General features: G+C 41.7%; 1 protein-coding gene and 1 pseudogene across 1 annotated transcript in view; one reads left to right on the top strand and one right to left on the bottom strand.

Annotated features, from left to right (window-relative positions):
* Positions 1-22,595, top strand: part of esrrga (estrogen-related receptor gamma a) — a 186,719-nt gene that overhangs the window by 32,080 nt on the left and 132,044 nt on the right. The window contains exon 2 of the mRNA XM_033624368.2: positions 17,962-18,051. The gene's annotated coding sequence lies outside the window, so the exon portion shown is untranslated. The remainder of the gene's footprint in view (positions 1-17,961; positions 18,052-22,595) is intronic.
* On the bottom strand, positions 7,633-9,068 carry LOC144458939 (E3 SUMO-protein ligase ZBED1-like; annotated as a pseudogene).

The following is a 22,595-nucleotide window of genomic DNA, read 5'->3' as shown; positions in this document are numbered from 1 at the left end:
TACAGCACACAGACAGAGTAGGACTTAGACACAATAATGTAGGACACTACTTGCCTCTGTGACAACGTGTTATGAGGTGTTAGAGCCCAATTTTGCCAGTTTGACACCATTAAACTCTAGGCCCAGGTCTTAATTCCAGAGAGGTGGAGGAAGATCAGAGTGATTGTCATGTTGAAGCAGGTTGTGGGGACTGCAGACACAAAACTACAGTCCATGGACCCACAGGGGGAAACATAGTTCATACATTTACCATGACGATTAACCCTTTGGGTCAACACAGGTCAACAGGAAGAGTACGAGAGGAAAGATGGAAGTGAAGAACAAATTGAAGATGAGTAGTTAAAGTGGAGAGTGAATTTTAGGAGAGGAAGAGAGTAGAGCATGAGAAAAAGAAAGATGAATGGAGTAACTGGGGAAATGGGACAGGGAGACAGGACAGGGTCATAGTAAGGGGAGGTAGAAGAAAGAGTGGGCATGAATATAGGATGGATGAGAAGAGGATGGAAAAAAGGGAAGAGGAACAGTGAAAATGTGGACAAGGAGAAAAGGAGATTTGAGTGGAGAGGAAAGGAAAGAGTTAGATAAGTGAGAGGAGGATAAAGGGGGAAAGAAGTCCGAGAGGAGCAGAATGAAGGACAGAAAAACAAGGAGGGAGGGAGAAAATGAGGGGGAGAAGAGAAGCAGAAAAAAAGATGATGATGTAAAGTTCAAATGCCGACCTAAAAAAAGTGCGATATAGCCACAAATCACAGCCAGTACTCATCACAATGATGTTTTATGTGTGTTAGCAGGGTCTCTTTAAAGTAAACTTATCTGCACTTAAGCTGTTACCATTATTTACATTTTTTATGTCTTGTTTTTATCTGTTGTGGCCAAAAGCAAAGTAAGGGGGGTCGCAACTTCTTCTGTAACAGATTATGTCATATGGGCTTGTGATATCATCACATATTGATCGCGGGCCCTCAACTGAATTGAATTGAAATTGTATTGTGTTAGGCTTTGTGATATTGGCAAATATTGTATCTTTGTCCAAAGAATCCAAATAATGTCATGGTAAAACTGGTCATTTACACCGCTATTGCTTATATAGGGGAATTCAATCTGATAAACACTTAAAAAAAGTCCTCATAGTCGTTTAAAGTTTTAAAATGAATCAGTCATAATCACACCCGTGTCCTGTAACAGTTCTTGGCCCAAATGATTTAACAAACCATAATCTAGTTTGATTTCTACAACTGTGCTTTTCAGTTTTTATTAACAATGTGAACATTCAAGGGACCAAAAAGATCTTACTTCTCTGTTTTGTGCTTTTGCTCCTGCACTCTCACTCATACACTCGCTGCTCTCTTTTCTTACTGTCTTCCTCCCTGAGTGCTTGTCTTCTCCTTTCTTTCATGTGCACTGCCCTGTCTGCCCTCAGCAGCAAACCTCTGCTTATTAGAGGAGGAGAGAGAAACAGAGACTGATGGAGAGCGAAGGAGAGAAGATAGAAAGATGGAGAATGGAAAGAAATAGAAAGCAAATTTTGCTTGTCAGGATTTCTGTGTACGTGTGTGTGTGTGTGTGTGTGTGTTTGTGTGTTTGTGTGTCTGTAAGAGACTGAGAGGAAGAGAGAGAGATTTTTGCTTATCGGACAGGAAGTGGATCTCTTACAATAGCATTCTGACGTTTCCTCTTCTCTAATGTGGAAAACTGTTAAGATTCCTATTCCAGATACCATGCGCGAGAGCACACACACACACACACACACACACACACACACACACACACACACATCACAGCAGTGCAGATAAGATGCAGCTGCTGTGTTGTAGACAGAATCACTGAGTCAGCCATATGTATTCACAGACTTAAGACAATCGCTAATTCACACTAACACAAACGCACACACAGACACACAAATGTACACATTTCTACATGAGGCTTACATACCTCACATACAGTTTAGTATTTGCTATTCAGCTGATGCTCCAAATACAGTTAAATACACATGCAAAACATACAGAGGGAGGAATAAACAGACAGATAAAGAGTCCAAACAGGCAAGAGGGAACGAAGAAAGAGATAACTAACTGAGTTAGGCTCTGAAGGAAAGAAGAAATCAAGAACAGACAAAAGAGAAATATTTGACTTACAGGTCTGCTAATGCCATTTTTTAAATTTTATTTCCATTTCAAATGATTGAACAGTGATTAAACATGTATCTACTTTAGCTGAACTTCAGCATGTTAGATCTGTAGTCTGCCTTTCTAGGAGAAAAATCCTCTTATATTCAGAAATGATGCATAATCTGTCGGATGCGTGAAATAAATAGGAGAAGATCAGAACCATGCATGGTCAACAATAGCCAGAGTGGCTGAACAGACATGACATATTAATAGAAGATTATGCAGTTATTTAACGTTTCTGCATCATCTCAAGCAAAATAATTAGTGGGAACTGAATAATCAGTTGGACTGTCACTTTTAAAAAGAAAATACTGAATATAGGGATGCACCAATTTATCAGTATCGGCCTAATCGCAAATAAGTTGACAGTCACTGGTGTCCGATGTTTTTCCGATGTGTCACATTAATTTTGCGCAGGCTGAAAAGCAGGGTTGGAGTCTAACTGCCACAGACTTTAATGAATGAGCAGGTACAAGAAGAATGCATTACCTGTTTGGCAAACAGACTTTGGCTAGTAGCAGTCAGCATCATATCGTCCCAAGAACAATAGAAAAAGGTTTTGGGACAAGCAGAGATCCTCCCTGGGACTACTTCAGGACAAAACGGCACAGTAAATAACTCTAAACGCGTTAGAGGAGGTACCCTGTTGTTTCCCTGATAATGCTACATTGTGAACAACAAATCTGTGTTGACATGGGCAGGAGGAGAGCATGTTAACTTTAGCTGTTAGCAGCCAGTGGCTGCAACTAAGAGCTCACGAAGGTTGCATTGAGTTACATTATGATGTGTTACAAACTCTGTTTTGTAATGTTAAGTAGTGGGTTAAGTACTACGTTCTCATGATGTGTTAAATGTCATCCTGTAAAATTTTGTTTTTTGCAAGAAACTTGAGTAAATATTTGTTTGAAGGACAAAAAATATTGATAATTTTAAAGCATTATAAAACAGATATTATGGAGGGAATTATGATAAATACATTAAAAGGGCTTTTGAAGCAGGTTCTTTTTTTTTGGTTATGATAGGATAGTTCACACACAAGACTTAAAATGCTATTTTAGTGGAGGCTTTACTGTCTTCACAATTTATTGTTTCTTATCTGTGAAATACATGTAAATACAAGCTTCGTTTCCACTGAGGGAAATGGTGTCAGTATACAGAATAGGGCTGTCAACGAATATTCTAAATTTGAATTTAAATTCGAATTTGAAAAAAATTGGACCTTCGAATGTGAAAATTGATATTCGATTGTGGAGAAAAAAAAAAAAAAACACCACCACAGCTGTCCTCTTTGCGAGTGTGTGTTGGCCTGGGCCGCTGCACTAAACGCACTGCATAAACGCCAGGGCCACACCGCCCGCGGAAGTGCCGCTGGTCGACAAGAGGTTCTGCTCCCAGCTGTTGTCTCTGTCACCCCCCAGCTTGACACATTCGCTCGCGGCTCGCGCAGAAAATAGACCAGACGCCGAAACGGAGCTGCGCAGCGCAGCCGGTGTGGATGACACAATCGGTTAACATGGGCAGTGTGGCCATGGGTCAGAGAGGGGGGGCGAGCGAGAGGTCCGCGGTCGTTTATAACGTAATGTTATAGATAATTGTTTTATGTGTTTTAATGTGTAGGTATGTAAATGTTTTCAAAGACGTTTATCTTGAAATAAAAATACCTACAGGTAGTTATGTTTCCTTGTATTTGTTTGCCCTCTTGTGGACATAATGCGAAAAAAAAAAAAAAATTCGAATGGTTCGAACCTATGAGTTATTTTTAGAAGGAATATTCGAATGTCATTTTTGAGCAATTTTGACAGCCCTAATACAGAAACAGACAGGAGGTCTGCGTCACTGCGACACTTAGAGTAGGGTGGGCGAGTTCAACTTTCTGTCAACAACAGGGGTGTTTTGAAAACACCCCCATTTTCACAGGTAACTTAGCCTGTCCCCCCCACCGCAGGAAATAATGGATTAATCCTGGAAAGCTACTGACAGGCTATCTATTGACAGGGAGTGAGACCTCCAGATGGAGTAACAGAAATAAAGATATATGATGCAAGAGTAAAGTTACGTCAGAGAAAAGGAGGAAAGGTGAGACAGAAACACTGACAGCCTGACATGAAGATTGAGAGGCTGACAGAGGGAGAATACCCAGGAAAGTGTTGCTCTGGCTCACGTTTTTCATCTCAGTAAAACAGGAATGATCCCTCTCTAGTCCAGAGCTGTTCAAATGTTTATGTTGTGCATTTGTGTGTATGAGAGAAAGAGGGAGGCAAAAAAAAAAGAGTAATACAGGGCAGCTGCTATAGTGAATGTCAGAGCCCTGTGTCAGATGTCAGGCAGCAGATATTACTGAAGTTGTAATAAACATCACAATCTTCGATTCTGAAGTTCTATCCAGACATTGTTACTGGGTGTAATCAGAGTACTATTACTATTTAAAATTACTGTTGCTCTCCCTCTCTTTATCATGAGACACAAGGAGACTACTGCTACCAGAGTTTGAGCCTTTAACACCTTTGCAAAGGTAAATGGACTGGGTGGATGTGGAAAGTTCAAATTGTGGATAGGGAGAATATTTAAGGTCAGTAATGTTAGCCTAATGTCAGGTAATCTGCATGGTAGCTAGCTTGTAAGTGCCCCAATGTATGTCCATGTTCAGTAATACCTGTCTGTATCATAAAAAGTGTGTGAGATTTTATAATTGACTTTAACTTTATGCTCTTTGGCCAGCATGGTCCCTGTTTTGTCCCGGCTCAGACCGTAGAGCTCTGTGTTGTACTCGTAGTTCAACATTGTTAGTTTAAATTGTCGAACAGCGTTAGGAACTCTACCCCGGGGTTTCCTCTCAGAACAAACAGCCTGAAGGAGTCGGACACACCAAAATATAACGGTATAAGAGGAATATTAATATCCAATAGTGTCGTCCCTGTGTCTCTACCTGGAGTTGAGTTTCCGAAGGCTGCAGTCCAGGTCTTTGAGAACTCTGAAACTAAAGTCTGAACCCTTTTCTACTATTCCAACTCTTCATACTCATCAGCTGCTTGTCCCTGCAAGGCCAAGCCAGCAATGCAGTTTAGCACACAGCTGTTCATCAAGCAATACAAGTCAGTATCAGTCTTTCAGCAGCCAGCAGTCCCACTGCAAGTTCTTTACTAGTTCTTGGTTCTCTGAAAATGAATTTTGCTTAAATGTTGTTGGTTAATGTTGTTGCCTGTTACGGGAAAAAACATAATTTTTTATAGAGATGAATACATCAGAGGTAAAACATTGAACCAGAGGTCTGAATTAAAGAGAAGTAGTAACCTCGAACAGCCCAAAAATGTTGAACTGAGTGGTGTTCCCCTTTACCCATGATGAAAGAGAGATCAGATTTTTATATGTACCACAGTGGGGTCGACTATTGTCTGACTGATGAACAAACAGGCGGGCCATCCCCTAATCCCAGTTGGAGTTTACACATACACATACACACACACACACACACACACACACACACACACAGTCAAATCCCACTGTGTGTGTGAACAAACAGAGGATGAAAGGCAAGACAGCGAGGGGAAGAGCACATATAAAGAGCTGCTGTTTTATTAATGAACCTGGAAACAGGCTTGGGATTCTCAGGATCTGTTTGTGTGTGTGTGTGTGTGTGTGTGTGTGTGTGAGTGAGAGAGAGAGAGAGAGAGAGAGACCGTTTTAGTGTGTGTGTGTGTGTGTGTGTGTGTGTGTGTGTGTGTGTGTGGTTTGGCTACGTACCCACACAACAGTAGAAACCAGGGTGGATGCCTGGACTGTATTCTCACACACACACACACACACACACACACACTCACACTCACACACTCACACTCACACGGTCTCTAATAAATTCACCCTAATTCATTCTCTCTTTTCTCTGGGGAAAAGCCAGCAGTTTGCCTGATCCAAGGAAGCTTCACGTTACCTTCACTAAATAATTGATGCTCTCTCTCTCTGAGTTGCACTCACTTGCTCTCTCTTTCTGCTCTCTGTGTATCTGTCTGTTTTTCTTTTTCCTTCCGTCTGGTTCATTTTTTCTGTCTTTTTTTCCCCGTCCATCTCTATTTCTGTGTTTTTTCTGTCTGTCTTTCCTCCTCTCTCTTGTGCCTCATTGTCTATGTCTCTACATTTTATGGAGCTACACACACAGCTATGAAAGTATTGGTACGTTTTAGAAGAATAGCAGGCGGTTGGGGAGATGAAAGTGTTATAAAATAGTTTTTGCCGGTGTTTTTCAAAGGCCCTTGTGTGTATGTGTTTGCATGGTCTGGGATATTTGTGTATGTGTGTGTCTGTGTGTGTGAGAAAGAGAGAGGGAGGGAGACTGAAGGGTTTTTAGGGTGAGAGATCACCCTGGGTCCAGATGTTCCCCTCAAGAATTGAAACGGCTGAAAAGCGTCAGCATGTAGATGCACAGTATGCGTGAAAATGATTTTGTGTATATGCACGTGTGCCTCTGTGTGTGTCTGTATTTCCATCTGTGTGATTGTGGGAGTGTGTGTGCAGGGACCTTCTTCCCCCACTACCACAGGGATGTGACCCCACTAACCAGGGGTTAAGTGCTCCTTCTCTCTTTCTCTAACATTCATCTTGTTCTCTCTTACCCTCTTTCCGTCTCATTCTGACATGGTATTCCCATTTCTATATTTCCTGCCATTGAATTTCGCCCTGGCTCATTTTCTGTGCCTGTGCTGTGGGTTGTTCACCGGAATCCAGATGCTTACTACTCACCGTATCTCTGCGAATATGGATGACATGATCATTTTCAATTTAGATTTACGATATCAAGGGTGTCTATTTGTCTCTTAAACAGCGTTAATTATTTATTTTTCTCTGTTGATGTCGATTGAGCAGTAGTTCTTCACTTTTTTTATCAAAGCCTCAGCCTCCTTCCTCTTGCATTACATCCATCACTTGATACCAATACCCCATTTCCACCAAAATTAGCACACACATGCAGGATTTTGAAACACAGGGAACCCCGCTGAATATAGGCAACTGACTCCTTTCACATTGCCAGTAGACCAGAGCTGTGTACATGGCTCTGCAGGAGACGAGTATGCCTCTCTGTTTCTTTCACTTGTGTGTCACATTTGATGTTACGGACGCACTGGACATCAGGTTAATAAGCAGTAGAAGGAAGCATTAAGGCCTTGACAGAATTCCTTTTTTTTATTATCTCTTACTTATTCAGTCACTCTTTCAACTCAGTGCTGACAAACTTTTAATAGCGTTCTAGTGCTGCTTGGACAGAGACAGGGAGTATTTTGTGGTGACGAGTCATTGCACCGTGCCGGAAAAGAGCCGAAAACTTAGCATGACGTATTTCCATCATTGCCGAACGGAGACAGTCAGACCCATGAACACTGCAGAGTCATTTGTCCCAGGAGTGAATGCAAATTGTAACGGTTCTTAGGGCTGTCGCGGTTCGGGAATTTCTCCTGCGGTGAGTCAGAGCGGCTCAACAACGCGATGTGCGGTGATACCGCGAGGACTGCTGTTGTACAGCAGCTGACGCACTGGCACCGCTTCCTCCGTCTTCCACATCTAATATCTCCTCAATCAGCGTGCACTTTGCCTCCTCCGTGTCATCATCACAATTTTTGCCCCGGTATCTAGGGTCCAACAAGCAGGCCTTTGCCAAAAGTTTTTGTAAGGCAGCTGGTCTGTACTTCTCCTCCAGAACACTGCACATCTTGCGCTTGATGTCCGAGGTCAGAGTGGTGTCCTCATCCGATGGTTTTAAAACATCTTCAGTGAGGAGTTTCAGGATGGGTTTAATTGATGAGACGGTGACATACGTCTCACCAGAGAGCAGATCCGTAAATTCAGCGGCTGGCTTTAATGCTGCATTCACTGACTCCAAAACGGCAATGTCCTGCCAGCTGGGAATGAGATGCTGATGCCGCCGATCATCCACCAGAACTCTTTTTATGGCCGTGGTTTGCTCCAAGACCCGGTCCACCATTCTCTGTTTGGAGCCCCATCTTGTTGGACAGTCCTGCATGGACGAGTGATAAAAGTTAAATTATTGAACTGAAATTAGGCCGGTTACACCTGCTTAGTTTTTTTTTTTAATGAATAGCCTAGGCTACATTTTTAATTATTTTTCGTTTCAATGTATTTTTTCCTAAACAAAAAATATTTTAACCATCTCAGAAAGCCAGCAACTTTTTAACTCAACTGCATCAATGATTTTATTTAAAATTATTTGCATAATAAAAACCCAAACGGTCTGTCAGCCTGGTGGTTACAGTGTTATAATATATAATATAATATATAACTTCTGAAGGCTACTTTACCATTATGAGCCCGTGCTGCGGGGTTTGGAGCTCCGCTTGCGCTTTCGCCAGATCTCTTCTCTTCAGCCAGCTCTGGGAGAACGCACCCACTAAGGAGTGACAGAGGCCCATTGCTCGGGCTGTGCGATCCTTAACGCTTGCCATTGCGTTTGTCACTGCTAGGTGTAAATTATGTCCAAAGCAGTTCAGCCACGTCCAGCTCATTTTTTTCACTGCTGCGACGATGTTTGCCCCGTTGTCCATGGTTATGCACGCCAGCTTCCTCTCATCCAGTGACCACTCATCAAATGCGCTGCGGAGAGCCTCTGCGATGTTGTCAGATGTGTTTCGAGGCAGCATGATTTTAGAGTCCAGTCTGTGGTCAAGTAATGCACAGTAAGACTCATGTAAGGTGTCATATTTACGCTTGACCACATGTCAGTGGTGGCAGAAAAATAGTCCACATTTTTGAGCTCATTCTGAACCGATGCTCTGGCTGCATTTTCGGGACAGCAGTCTCTGAGAAGTAGGTTTTCCCTGGCAACTCGTATTGCTTGTCAAATTTCTGAAGCAGCGACTTGAATGCCGGTTTCTCCACCGTGTTAAACGGCACCATCTCCTCAACCAGGTACCGTGTAACAGCATCTGTTAGGCATTTATGTCTGTCACTTCCAGTGCTGTACTTGGAAACTCGAGCAAAGGCTTCGGCGACTCCAAGTTGTCGGCTGGCACCGGCTGCTGTGCGACTCTGTGTGGGTCGTGCGGGTGGCGGCAGCCTCGCCTCTATAGCGGGATGGTAGCTTGCTAGGTGAGACTTTAAATTCAAAGTGTTTCCTTGTTTTACTTGGATCTTTTTGAGGCAGATTTTACAAATTGCCTCATCTAAATTAGCTGGTTCCCCCTTTTCATTTGGCTGAAAGCCGAAATGCTCCCAAAGGGGAGAAGTAACATTTGGCTTCGGTACAAGTGCAGCTGCCATCTCTCCCACTCTCACTGCGTAATGTGGCGAGGTCGGGCCATGTTGGTCACGTGCGGTGGTGGCCCAACATGCACCGCGGTGGGCCTCTTAGTACCACGGTGATTCATTTTTGCGGTTATCGCGACAGCCCTAACGGTTCTCATTGAACACAAAAACCATATGTTAGCAGGTGTTTTTTGTCCAGTGTGAAAGAGGCTTGGTTAAGAAGTCAGAAGGGTTGCATATACTGTACGTGATCAATTATTGAATGTTTTTGTTCGACCAACCAGCCCTGTGGGTCATTCAAGCATCTCTCATTAAGTTGTTAAGTTGCAAGAATGGTCTAATGTCCACTTATGAAGGAGCTAAATTGTAGAGAAAGATTTATCACTTCTATATCAAAGTCGAATCATTTTATAACATGATTTATTCAATTTTGATGCCTTTATTATTTCAGTGCTTTTTATTCTTTATCTCATCTCTACTTTTAGTCCTATGACAGAAGAAATGATAGGATGCTAAAGCTGCTGTTAGTCCAAGATGTCGTCTAATTGGTTTTTGTGTCTTTAAGATGTAGCATGCAAACAATACAACAATAATTTAACAAGCTGGCATAGTACGCGTAGTTGTTCTTGTACTACAACATACTTTTCTTTGTATTGTCAGAAAGAAAGCAGTACTTGTGTCCCACACTGCTCCACAAATCAACTGGATTTTACTGAATACAATACTTTTTTAGAGGCAAATATGTGCTGTAGCAAGCACTAAAGTGAAATCCAAAGCAGCACTCTGTACTGTACCACTGCTTCTGTAAGTGTGTGTGTGTGTGTGTGTGTGTGTGTGTGTGTGTGAGAGAGTGTGTGTTTGTCTGAGCATGTTTTTGTGCTGGTTGGTTCTTCGCTGAGAGACTGTGAGAGTCAAGAGTCCCTAATCCTTGCCATCAGAGACTTCTCAACACACACATACATGCACAAAAACACACACGCACACACACACAGGCACAGGCACACACATTCATACACATTCTTATCAGCTTGCCCAGTGAACCATTATGATGTGGTGTGTGTGTGTGTGTGTGTGCGTGTGTGTGTGTGTGTTGTGTGTGTGTGTGTGTGTGTGTGTGTATGGCTGCTGATGAGGGGATACCAGTCCTCCCATGACAGAGGTAATCCTGTTCAGTGGCAGGTCTGGATATCCCAACTGGTGTGTGTATGGGTTTGTGTGTGTCTCTGTGTGTATCCCATAGCAGCAGGTCATAGAGCCCAAATCTACTGTCTGCTTGTCTGCCTGCCACTCTGTCTGTTAGTCTGTCTGTTTGCCAGTTTGCCTGCTCTACTGTCTCTGTCCCATCGTGCCCACTTCTCTCCATCTGTGCCATTGAGTCAATTGAAATATAAATTTTAATCTTTAAAGCTGGAATAAGTCATAGTTTTACTAGCACAGTGAATCAGAACACTTCTGCTTATATGAACGGGCTAATTTTATTGATTCAAGTATAGATTCTTTGCAATCATGCGACTGTTATGACATGCAGAAAATTCAGATGGAGGGCAGGAAGTGATAAATCTATGTACTGTGTGAACTGGATATAGAGGAAAGTGATGACATAAAAGTGTTGGATGAAGCTGCAGACAGCAGGTATTGTCAGAAAATTGAAACTTGTGTTGGATGTGAGCCATACAGGGCTAGACGCTAACTTTTTTCCCAAGGAGCACGTGTGCTCCTAAGTTGAAAAAGTAAGGAGCGCACAAAGAACTTTAGGGGCACAATGTAATCAAATAATCATCAAATGATCAAATAATGTGTTTTCCGTGATAAACGTGATGCAAATAGACATTTACAAGCAAAACTATTTAATGAATTTGTATACAAAATGTACAGAAAGGTAAAATCATCAAGTTTTGAAAAAGTATTGCAATTTAATTTTGTCTTTAATGTTATTATCTTATATATATTATCTTTGCAATATGATTATCTTATATAATGTTATTACTATCCTAAAACATTCTCCAGGTCCTCTGAAACTCTGCAGGACTTAAGCCTCTTTCACACAGAGCTTTCGCGGGGCGCCTCTGCGGGGTAGAGTGCAGAGGACAGGATTTGGGGGAGTATAGTGTAACCCTATTTAGAAGAAAAGGGAATGGAAAAATGGGGTAGTATCTAGATTGAATGGCAAGTGAAGCAGGAGTTCTAAGATCGACTATGGAGCCCAGGATTGGTCAAATGATGACACAGGAACGAGTCAAACACAGGACTATCTTTAAGAAACAATGACGCTTCCCTATTTATTACAGGATGGGAAGGATTGATAAAACACAGTAATTGCACAGAATATCACAACTCTTACCCGGGTAAGTATAGAAAATAAAAAATAAAATAAAGTTTTGCAGCTGCTTGTTTTTTCTAAAGTTCAGTTCGCCTTTTTTCAGTCACTTTTTTCAGTCAACACCATAAAGGTGGAAAATCACTCCCACCACACTGTTGTGTGGGTGGTGTGTGTGTATGTATAAAAGTGTAAAAGGATTCAGGTTCCGCGGCGTCGTATCTCTACGTATCCTCTGGGGTCTGGCTCGCCATCAAACTTCAACTGGCTCCAATATCCAGGTAAGTCCAACTTTCAATAGGTCTATCAGAAAACCTGACCTACGATAAGTAGGATCAGAACATTCATTTTAATTTTCTCAGATCTCAAAAATGAATTATAGTACATATATCAGGTTAAATTCACATAAACTCTATATCAATAGAGAATAATCGCTTTAACCGAATCACTGTTGCAATATAATATTACAATGTTCAGTAATAGGATAAGTAACTCAAAATATCAGATTATGTTATTAAAATAATTTCTTCAAATGAACAGTTTCAAAACATTTTGTACTATTGACATAGTAATTAGCACATAAAACAACATAAATCATCAAGAAGCAAAAAATATGTAATGTGCACAGTTGGTAAAATATGGCTATATGTGCTTAAAATGCACAGATAAAGTGCTAAACACACACATAACACATTACAAGTCAGGGCAACAAGTGAAACAAAAGTGCAAATTAACTTGGATCGGTGCTTCAGCACTGATGTATGGTGTGTCTGCCCTCACGCCTATCGGCACCGGAAGCTAGTGCTCCGACGTTAGCTCCTATGCTAACGGTTAGCGCGTGGCATTAACATTAGCGATTTAGCATTTAGCACTTCAGAACGGTCGCTCACCAATGCATTTCTCTTCCCGAGCGGTTCCTCCAACTGCGCGCACACAGGTCCAGGTCGTCCCGGGAGATTTCGCCGATGGTTCTTTTTCCGAGCTTTATCAGAGTCTTATCCACTTTCATTGTTTTACCGTCCTAACGTGAGTGTCGCGTCCAATGTGTGGTTGCTCTCTCTCTTCCGGCAGCTTCAGAGGAAGTGAACCTGCGCCGATCGGATCAATGGGCGGGGCTTGCTTTCCGGTTGCTGACAAACCGGGACTCCAACCCGCCTCTTTCAAATTAAAGCTCCGTATAAATCATTTTATTACAATTCCATTTCTTCTTTCAGGTAAACATCTGTTTTTAATCATTAACCAAAACACTGTATTTAATGAATTGATTTTTTTCACTATGAATTTACTGTTTTTAACCCAAACATCTTTTAACGTTAACGTTATTGTTTTTTAATACACAACTATCTTTTAATGCTGATTTTTAACCTGGGTTACAACAGGCTCGTTCAGGAGCTACAGCTCCATGGTGACCACTTTCGGGTCTACTTCAGGCTCTTCTTTGCTATTGGACACGTGGCGCCGAGGTGTCGTCACAGCGCGTTGCGGTGAAATTAAAAAAAATTCAATTCAAGCGCAGGCTGGCGGCGTGCGCTGCTCAGCTCGGCGGCAGAGCGGTGCGCTCTTGCGCCGCGGTAGCACATACACAATGAGTGGGTTCATCGGTGGAGGTCTGCGCTTTGCGCGCGCTGTGTGAAAAGGGCTTTATTTCCACCCTGCCCAGCAGTGGTACCGTGGCGAACGGTCCCTAAAGGCCTCTACACACGATCAGCTGTAAAACCGCTTTGCGTTGGCTGTCCCATTGTTTGTCTATGGAGAGGGCAGCAACGCCTGACAAAGCGGCACCGCTACCCTTGGCGTCGCGCACAATATTCATTGTGCCGACAGTGGCTTGGAAAACCGCCCATAACTGTGTCACACCAACCGCAAATGTCTTCCAACATTTGCGGTTAGATTATCATATTATCATATTTTTTTATTGACAAAAATATAGGCTGCTTCGGCTGATTTTTTTATGCGAACATGTGCCCCTAAATATTTTATACAGTTCGCACACACCTATTTTTAGTCACAAATGCGAGTGAAACGCTCGCATTGTCGAGCCCTGCCATACAAATTGAAGAAAAGTAGTTTTTCCCACAACTTGATAGATTTGCCTGTTGTGGACACGGTCGTCATTATAAATTACCTTGTCCTCTAGATTTCTTAACGTTAGCAATGTTTCATGATGAGCCTATGAAAGCATCCAAGAGTGTATGGACTACTATAACTATTCTGTGTGCAGTTGGGTCCACAACTCAAATGACTGCTGTTTTTTTGTGAGTGAGTAAATGTGCTTGAATATAACTGTCCTGTATCAGGCTAACATTTCTAACTAACGTTAGCTAACATTAGCTAGGTTGGCAACTGTTGAAACACTGTTAAAAATCTAGATTGATGCTGTAAGCATGGACAAATTGTCATTGGACATCGTAATTGCATCCAGCCCGAGGCACGTTTGCTTTGACGTTAGTTGAGTCCACTTCTTCTGAAGACCGAGGTTTTTGATTCTCATCTGCACTGTTTCTCAGTGAGTTTTTTTTTACGTTGTCCCTTTACGTCCATCTATTTTTTGGACTTAAAGTGGCCTTTTTCCCCCCTAATTTGATCAATTAGAATAGCCACAAAGAGCACATACCATTGGCATTTGTGCAGTGTTGGTAGTCTTTGCTTCCAGTTGCCTGCCCTCCATCAGGACAGTGCACCTATGTATGATGTCATAGGCTAAGAAGCAACAAAAGGTAGGCAACAAAGGACACCATATGGCTCTGTCATTCTGGATCAAACTTGTGCTTGTGAACTTTGGTTTGGCATTAATCATCAATCTACAAAACATGTATTCTGTGTGCAGCTGCATGCACCGCACCATGGCACTTCAGCACATATACATGAGCCATCACAGTCCCAACACATGGACCTATTTTTTGTCTGTTAAACATACGTCTGTACAGTAATTCTGTAGCTGCTTGGTGGTTGAAGCATGCAGATATACCTGAGAGTGTATGTCTGTAATGATGTGAATAAATGTGTTTCCATGTTTTCAGATGTTTCAGTATGTGTTTATGTGCTGCACGTGTGTCTGTTTTTGGAAGCAAATTTTAGATTTGTGACCCTCTGTGTGCTTATGGTATAGGTTTCATGTTAAATAAGCAAGTGTGCTTACTTGTAAGTTGACATGGTTTGAGATGGCACAGTGAATGAGCAATGATGTTTAGCCGTGCTTTCTCTTGTGTTTTGGGAGCGTTACAGTGTCTGTTTTCAGGACACCAGCGGGGGGCTAATGGAACGGCTTTGTTGGTTTAAAGGAATTACCAGCCTCCTTCGCCAAAATCAACTCATAATCTGCTTTACTGGCACCACTAGGCTCACTGCCACACCACTGACAGCACCTACAAGCACAACACACACACACACACACACACACACACGCCAGTGGTGATCAGCCAAACACGACTACAACATGCTAACTCTCTTGTGAAAATGAACTGAATGAGAAGAGAGAGGGAGGAAAAAGACAGAGAGAAAAGAGAAATACCAGTCAGACAATAAGAAAGGAGAGAGGTATGAGGTGAAGAGGCAGGGAGAGAGAGAGGAGTGCAACAATGGAAGAGTGGGGGTGAGACACAGGGAGAGAGAGGCAGAGATGAGATGCTGCAGGGTTATCAGTGATTAACAGTTCCACCCTATAGAACGTTGGGTTGGACTTCAAAGAATTGAGCTGCTTTTTGTTTCCAGGCCTTGAGTGTAACCCTGTTAGGAACGTAGTGTTTACACACACACACACACACACATACACACACTCCAAGTTTTACAGTGAGAGACAGTGGAAAGCATGCAGAAGAAGATGGAAGAGAGATGGAAATAAGGAGGAGGGTGAGTTAAGAGGAAGAGGAAAAAAGGAGAGTGAATAGAATAGAGTAACACATTTAAAATGACCTAATTTTATTGTTTGACAGTGTTTTACCAACATGATTAAAAGTTAGCCTGCCGTATTTACAGCCCAGTCTCAGTCCCAGCTTGTCAAATACCAACGCATGGTCAGTAGTCACTAGTGCTTGATACCAGCACATCAAGGCACTCTCAGCAGCAGTATGAGACACACCAGGGGGCTGCTCTGTTGTAGTATAGAGACCAAAAATGTCAGCACCTGTCAGATGGGAGGAGCAGTGTATATGGTTGGGGTATTGTCTGGGTTTTGTCTAATACTGGTGCCAAAACAGTGCTTTTAAAATGGTACCTTTGCCTGATCTAATACTTTTTTTCAAAATAAAGCACAAAACGACAGGAAAAAACGGCTTCACTGTCACTCTCACACACGTGCTCCTTCTCTTTCTCTCTTGTCCGCACACAAGCTACACACACAATCTGGCACTGAAATGAGGCACCAAAATCTGCATCATTATTTGGTCTGATGGGTATCTCTCATATAGGAACCATTGCCATATTGGCACCAGTATTTGCCCTAGAGGTAAATGGGTCAAACAAACTCTGGACTTTCACCTGGGAGACTGCTGTTTGTGTATCGTGTGAAACCAAACATCAATCAAGTGTTTTTGATAATAACGTAGTGTGCGATAATGTATAGCATACTACACTAATGACCTATATCAGGTAATGTTTGTGAGATCTCTCACATGATGTTAGAAAGTAAACCTAATTTTTTTTCCTACACTCTAAGTTTATTTGGAAAACAGACTGAATGTATATGACAAGCAGATACCTTAGATTTCCTGTAAAAAGGGACGTTTATTTAAAAAAACAACAATATATGCCATCGGCTTAAATTGACACGCTATTCCTTAGCGTCCAAAACTGACTCTGGAGGGGTACCTAGAGTGTCATAGTTTAACATGTATGGCCACTGACTAAGCATCAGTATTTGATGAGTTGGGAGTGACAATGTGTTGGTATTTCACAGTGTTTCTCGTCATTTATTTAGCTTATGTTTTCTTCTTTGGTTGAATGACTTAGCAAACCACTTTATGTATGTGGCTTCATGTAAGGATAAACATAGTGCTGCTGCTTTTTAAACTCGTCTCACGCCACAAATACAACTTTGGTGCGATTAACAAAGACCGAACGTCATTCATTCTAATGGAAGATGAATGAAGGACAGCAATGAACTGGTTTCCCTTGCAGCTGTTGGATTTGCTGAATTGAACTGATGTCTACTTATGTATGAGATGTATTAGTTTCTTGCAGGAAATGTTGCATCTCATAAAGGTCAGCCTATTGAGATCTATGAAATTTTGACCACAGTATGTTATTGTAAAGCCTCACCTCAGCCCATAGACGTGATACATATTCTGCAGTTAAAAGCCCAGTGCTCACATATGTGATCTCTGGAAGTCTTCATTAATTAATGTTGATGAGAGCCAGGCACATTTTATGCATGGTTCTGACACATTTGACACATTTTAAACTTCTTCTTTTTGACGTAATATGTTCACCAAAATCAAAGAGAGGAAGCAGCTTTTATACAGTCACTCTGCAACCACAGCATGACATCTAGATCATCAGTGGAGTTTAGACAAAATATGAAAGACTCTGACTGTATCTTTGTTAAAATCCAGTCCTCCCCAGTTGCAACAAGTGGATGGGTTTTGCTTATTGGTGAAATAGCTGCATATATAAACATACAACCATAAAAGTAAAAACATTCTTAGGCAAAACCTCTCTCTCACACACACATTGTCTCAAAATGGTCTCCCCCTATACACACATACACACACAACAGTAAAATGCTCCATCAAAGTACAAAAGTGGAGTGAGAGAGGGAGATAGAGAGAGAGAAAGGGAGCGGTCTGAGATCTGAGAGGAGAGGAGACGAGAACAATGGCTTTAAGTCTTGACAAACACTTAGCCGAGGCCTTTAGACTAACACTTTGGAGCAGACATGTCTGCCTGCATACCAATAGCAAACACTGTCACTCCCCATCTAACTCAGAGGCTTTTGATGTTCTATTCACAGAGATAGAGAGAAGGGAGGTGAAGGAGGGGATGGAGGTAGAGTGAGTGCAGTGAAGGGGATAAGGGAGAACATGAAGCAATGAAAAAAGAAGAGAAATAAAGGAGAGGAGGGAGGAATGAAGTTGACTGAATGAGAGAAAGCAGTAAGACCTTTAATTTCTGAAGCATTGCTGTTTGACCTTTTTTTTGCTAATTTTCTCTCCTTTTTTCTTTTGCTTTTCTCCCTCTGTCTCTGTCTCTGTATTTCTCTTGCTCTTTCTCTCGGCTTCCAACAATATCTAGATCACAGCAGTAAGAATAAGTGACAGAGAGAAGCAAGCAGAAGAAGAAGAAGAAGAGGACACAGAATGGATTCCTGTCTATAACATCATGGTACACAATTTGCAATCTTGAGGTTGTCTCTGTCTGTCTGTTTCTCTTTCTCTCAAAACACTGACACTACAGCAGACATAGTACACATGTATGCAGGTTTTTGAACATGGGAAAACCCGTTAAAGATAGGGGATAGAGTCCTTTCCCATTGGCAGCGTATACAGCTCTGCAGTAGATGAGTATGCCTTTGTTTTGGGTTTTTTTTTCCATTGGTGTATGACATATGAACGTGCCAGAAAACAGGGTTAGTAAACAGTGGAAAGCAGCATGAAGGTCCAGTGAAAATGTTTGCACACTGCTTGGTCGGACAGGGATGGAATTTGTAGCGGCGTGATGCAATCATGTGCAGGAAGAGGGGCAACAATTCTTATGTCCATCCATGTGTCATATTTCTGTTGCTGCTGATCGAAGCTGGTACCGATAAATACTCGTGACTACTGCAGAGTCATTTGTCACGTGAATAAATGCAGATTGTAACTTTTCCCATTAAATACAAAATGGTAAATGGACCTTCACCTGTGTAGCACCTTTTTAGTCCTCTGACCACTCAGAGCGCCTTAACACAATATGTCACATTCACACACTGGTGGCCAAGGCTACCATATGAGGTGCCACCTACTACGTACTGTAGCTCATATGCAGTCATACACCTAGGAAAAGCCACCGGTGAAATTGGGGATTCAGTATCTTCAGTATTGATGAGTGGATGACTTGCTTTTCCTCCTGAACCACAGTCGCTCCAACAAGCCAGTTGTCAATGGTTGTAGTGGTTTTTTACCCACTGGGAAAGGGGCTTGAGTGTTTGTGTGTGTATTTTAGAGCCTTCCTTGGTGCTGATGCATGTTCAACCATTAGCTGAAACAATTCTGTGTATGTTCAGATACAATCAGTTGCTTTTTCTCCATTTTAAATCACTTTCAGTTGATCTGATTTTAAGTTTCACTGCTTTGCTTTTTTCACACAGTGGTAACATTGTCTTGGGAAAATCATTCTTTAACCAGCTATGGCAAACACTAGCTTGCTTTATGAATTTTAAATGGCTAATACACACTCAGTTGCCAGTTTATTAGGTACAGCTTACTAAAGCTAATGCTGTTTAATACAGCAGTCGTGAGGATTGCATTTTAATTGGAGTTTGATGTTTTCACATAACAGCAGTAACATAGAGACGATCATATGTGCAAACATGTACACATACATGTATGTCATTACCAACCACATCTCTTATCAGCCAAAGTGCATAAGCACTGGCAGGCACAAACAGACACACATACCCTACACGCATACACTGTCATACACGCACACACAACCTCCTCTGCAAGTTGATAAGTGTGTTAGGAGGCAGGGAGAAATTATTAATTATCAGGCTAATGGGCACCAGGCTGAGTTCTGCTTCATTAAGCTCTAACTGTTTGTGTGTGTGAATGTTTGTGTGTTTGTGTTTGTGTATCAGAGGGCGGGAGGACCTCTGAGTAATACACAAAGATAGGTGCACATAAATTCGCATACACCCATACACAAGGGGGTTTGTTTGCCAGCCCAACGACTGCACATCACATACTCACTCATGCAAAAATACACACACGAAAAAACCTGAATATACATATATTTACTGTAACTTTGAAACCTGTCTATTTTCATATGTAACACAAGTTGGTGCAGAGTGAAGCCATTTGCTTCAGCATAGCATGTAAGCCGTTGACTTCCTTATGGATTTGCGTGAAGACTGAGTGGTTTTCATTGTAATGACTTGCATTGCTTACATTTGCTAATGCTGAACATTTGAATCTTGAGATAAGGAACCTCAAGTTCAATCTTCATATTTAGGGAAGGCTTTGCCCAGTCCCTCTCAGTACCAACAACCACCAATCGAACATTCAGTACATTAGTGAAGTGTGCCTCTTCATGTGCCTTTGTACATTATGTGCGTGTGTTTTGTGCAGTTGCAGTAGTACTGCGTTTGCGCCCTGTGTTGAGTGGTGATGCAGTTTGCTTCCACTCTATCCCTTGCAGGGTTGTGCTGGCTACAGTATGATAAGTAAAACCAGCGTTGACGTTAATCTGTCTCACTCCCACTAGGAAAAACAGATAAGGGGGAGAGGGAGGCAGAGGGAGAGGCAAAGGGAGGGTGAGACAGTGGAAAGAGTCAAAGAGAAAAAGTTACATTGTTGTGATTATTTGGATTTAGATGGAGACCTAACATACTGTAATTTTAACTGACGATGAGAATTTCTGTCCTACCCATTTTAACAATATTGTTTGGAATTTTGGCTTTTTTTGAGACAGTTTAGTAAAAGAGAAGAGAGAAGGAAAGCTAGAGAAAGCAGGGTGAAATGCAACAGAGGTCCCTGCTCGGATTCAAATCAGGGAAATTGCAATTACATGGTATACTTCTTAGACCTTTGGGCCACCAGTGCCTGTTTTGAAAACATTTGAAAGCATGCTGTGGAGGATGGTGTACTGTATATAGTATATGAGCATAGCTTTGAACATTAGGAACGCACAATGTAAGTAGCAGTCACCCTTTGACACTGCATTGATGTTAGGGACAAAAAAACAGAAAAAGTGAATGCAGTTAATGTCCATGTCAACAGTCTAGAAGTGACTGCCAAAATAAAGAAAACAAATGGTGTTGTTATGTGTACCTTATGCCCTCTATACACGGTGCGATTTTAGCAATCTTATAAGACCATTGCATGACACACTGTGAGACATGGATCTAAAAAACTTAGGTACGACATCAAGTTTGATGTGTGCAGATTGTACGATGGCCGTTTACTACTGAATCGCAGTTTACAACGTACGTCAACATGCAGCCTCATCAGTGTATGTCATCCATCTGCACCACTATAGGTAGCTTGCTCACCTGTAAGTTGCAGTTCCTCCGCAATTTCCTTCCATACAGCTTCTTTTTTCTCACGGTCATGATAGCAGCTGGAGGAAACATCAAATCAACAAGGCTTCTGCTGCCACAGCTCCACCAAACTTTCCTCTTTCTGGGAGTTCCACGGACTTCTTTTTGTTCGTTTTACCTCCATGGCAAGCGATCATTTGTTTGGGTTTAGTGCTAGTGTCGCGGTGATCATTGTGTCATTTCATGCTGCATTTCTATTGGTTGATTAGTACACGTAGGTCGTAGCAGCTGTCACACTGTGAGATAGTAGGGTTGGGAATCTCTGTGATAGATGATTCGATACGTATCTAGATACAGGGGTTACGATACGATTCAAAAACGATATATTTTTAATACAGAACGATTCGATACGATTCGATGCAGTGTGGGAACGATGCGATTCGATACGATTCTATAGTTAACATTTGTTGATGTAGACATTAATCATACATTATAAAATAAAGAAGCCAATTCTATAAAAATGACATTCTTACAGTATTTTCAAATTTGTAAAAGACCACATCCCCAAGCATTGTTGCTGTATGGCACTGGCAAAAATAAAATAAAAAGTCAAACAACAACAAAATCACATGTCAAATGTATTTATTTTTAGACATGGACCAAAAAAAGACTTGCTGAATGAACATCATTTTGTTGGATGGGATCAATATAAAAATGAGAAGAAGTTTTAAACTTTAAGTGGACTTTAAGTAAAATTTAAGTGTTTTAAACCTACTTGTTGTGTTGTTTTTATGGTATTGTCTGTGTTTTTGTATGTATCTTATATGGACTTGAGTCTGGAATAAAGTTTATCATAACGCTGTACAATATAAACATAAAGCAGAATAAAATAATAACATGCAATGTAGGGGCAGAATCTGACATCTCCTGTTATTAGTTGATATGGACTGTGATGACTAGCAACTTATCACTGACAGCATGTCAGACTATTTCTCTGTGTTTGCTACACTCTGTGTTTGTCATTTATAAAAAGATAAATCACTTTTCTTTAATACATCACTGATATTTCAGTGGAATAAATTACTTATTGACTTATTCATACTTCAAAACAGCATCAGTCAGTGATTAACATAGGGGGGATCAAAATAAAATAAATATATAAAATAAAAATCAACCAGCCACCCTCCTCCTCTGACAAGTAAAGAACAGTCCCTAAAGTGCGCTGAGGTTTGTGGAAATGTGAACTGTTCATTTCTCCTCTGACACGTCACATACCTGTGTGCTGCCAGGGCTTGGCTGGTATTTCTGGGCAGTCATGACATCGACGAAGACTTCTTGGACCTGGAGCTGGGCTTCTCGGTCGCCGGCCGGTAAGTCGTTATCATGCGCCGCCGTATTTGACAGGAATACGTATTTCTGTCTGTGTCTGTGACCCCGCGTTCAACCCACAACTGGCAGGATTGACCTTTAGTTTCTGCTGCGGTTTGGCTGCTCCCTGATTTATCCAACCAGCATTAGCTTCTGTTCCTCAGCTCTAGCGGTCAAGCTGGCGCTGATGTTTACATCCATTATCATTGTCAGTAATGCCTGCTACGGAGCAGCTGGCTCTCGCGTTGTTTTCGAGATGCAAACTGTTAAAGCGAGTCAACCGATTGCTAGTCTCGCGATACCCGATCCATGACTCTACAAT

The sequence above is a fragment of the Epinephelus lanceolatus genome, chromosome 2 (assembly GCF_041903045.1).
Source record: "Epinephelus lanceolatus isolate andai-2023 chromosome 2, ASM4190304v1, whole genome shotgun sequence".
Classification (NCBI taxonomy): domain Eukaryota; kingdom Metazoa; phylum Chordata; class Actinopteri; order Perciformes; family Serranidae; genus Epinephelus; species Epinephelus lanceolatus.
This window is presented reverse-complemented; position numbering and strand designations above follow the sequence as displayed.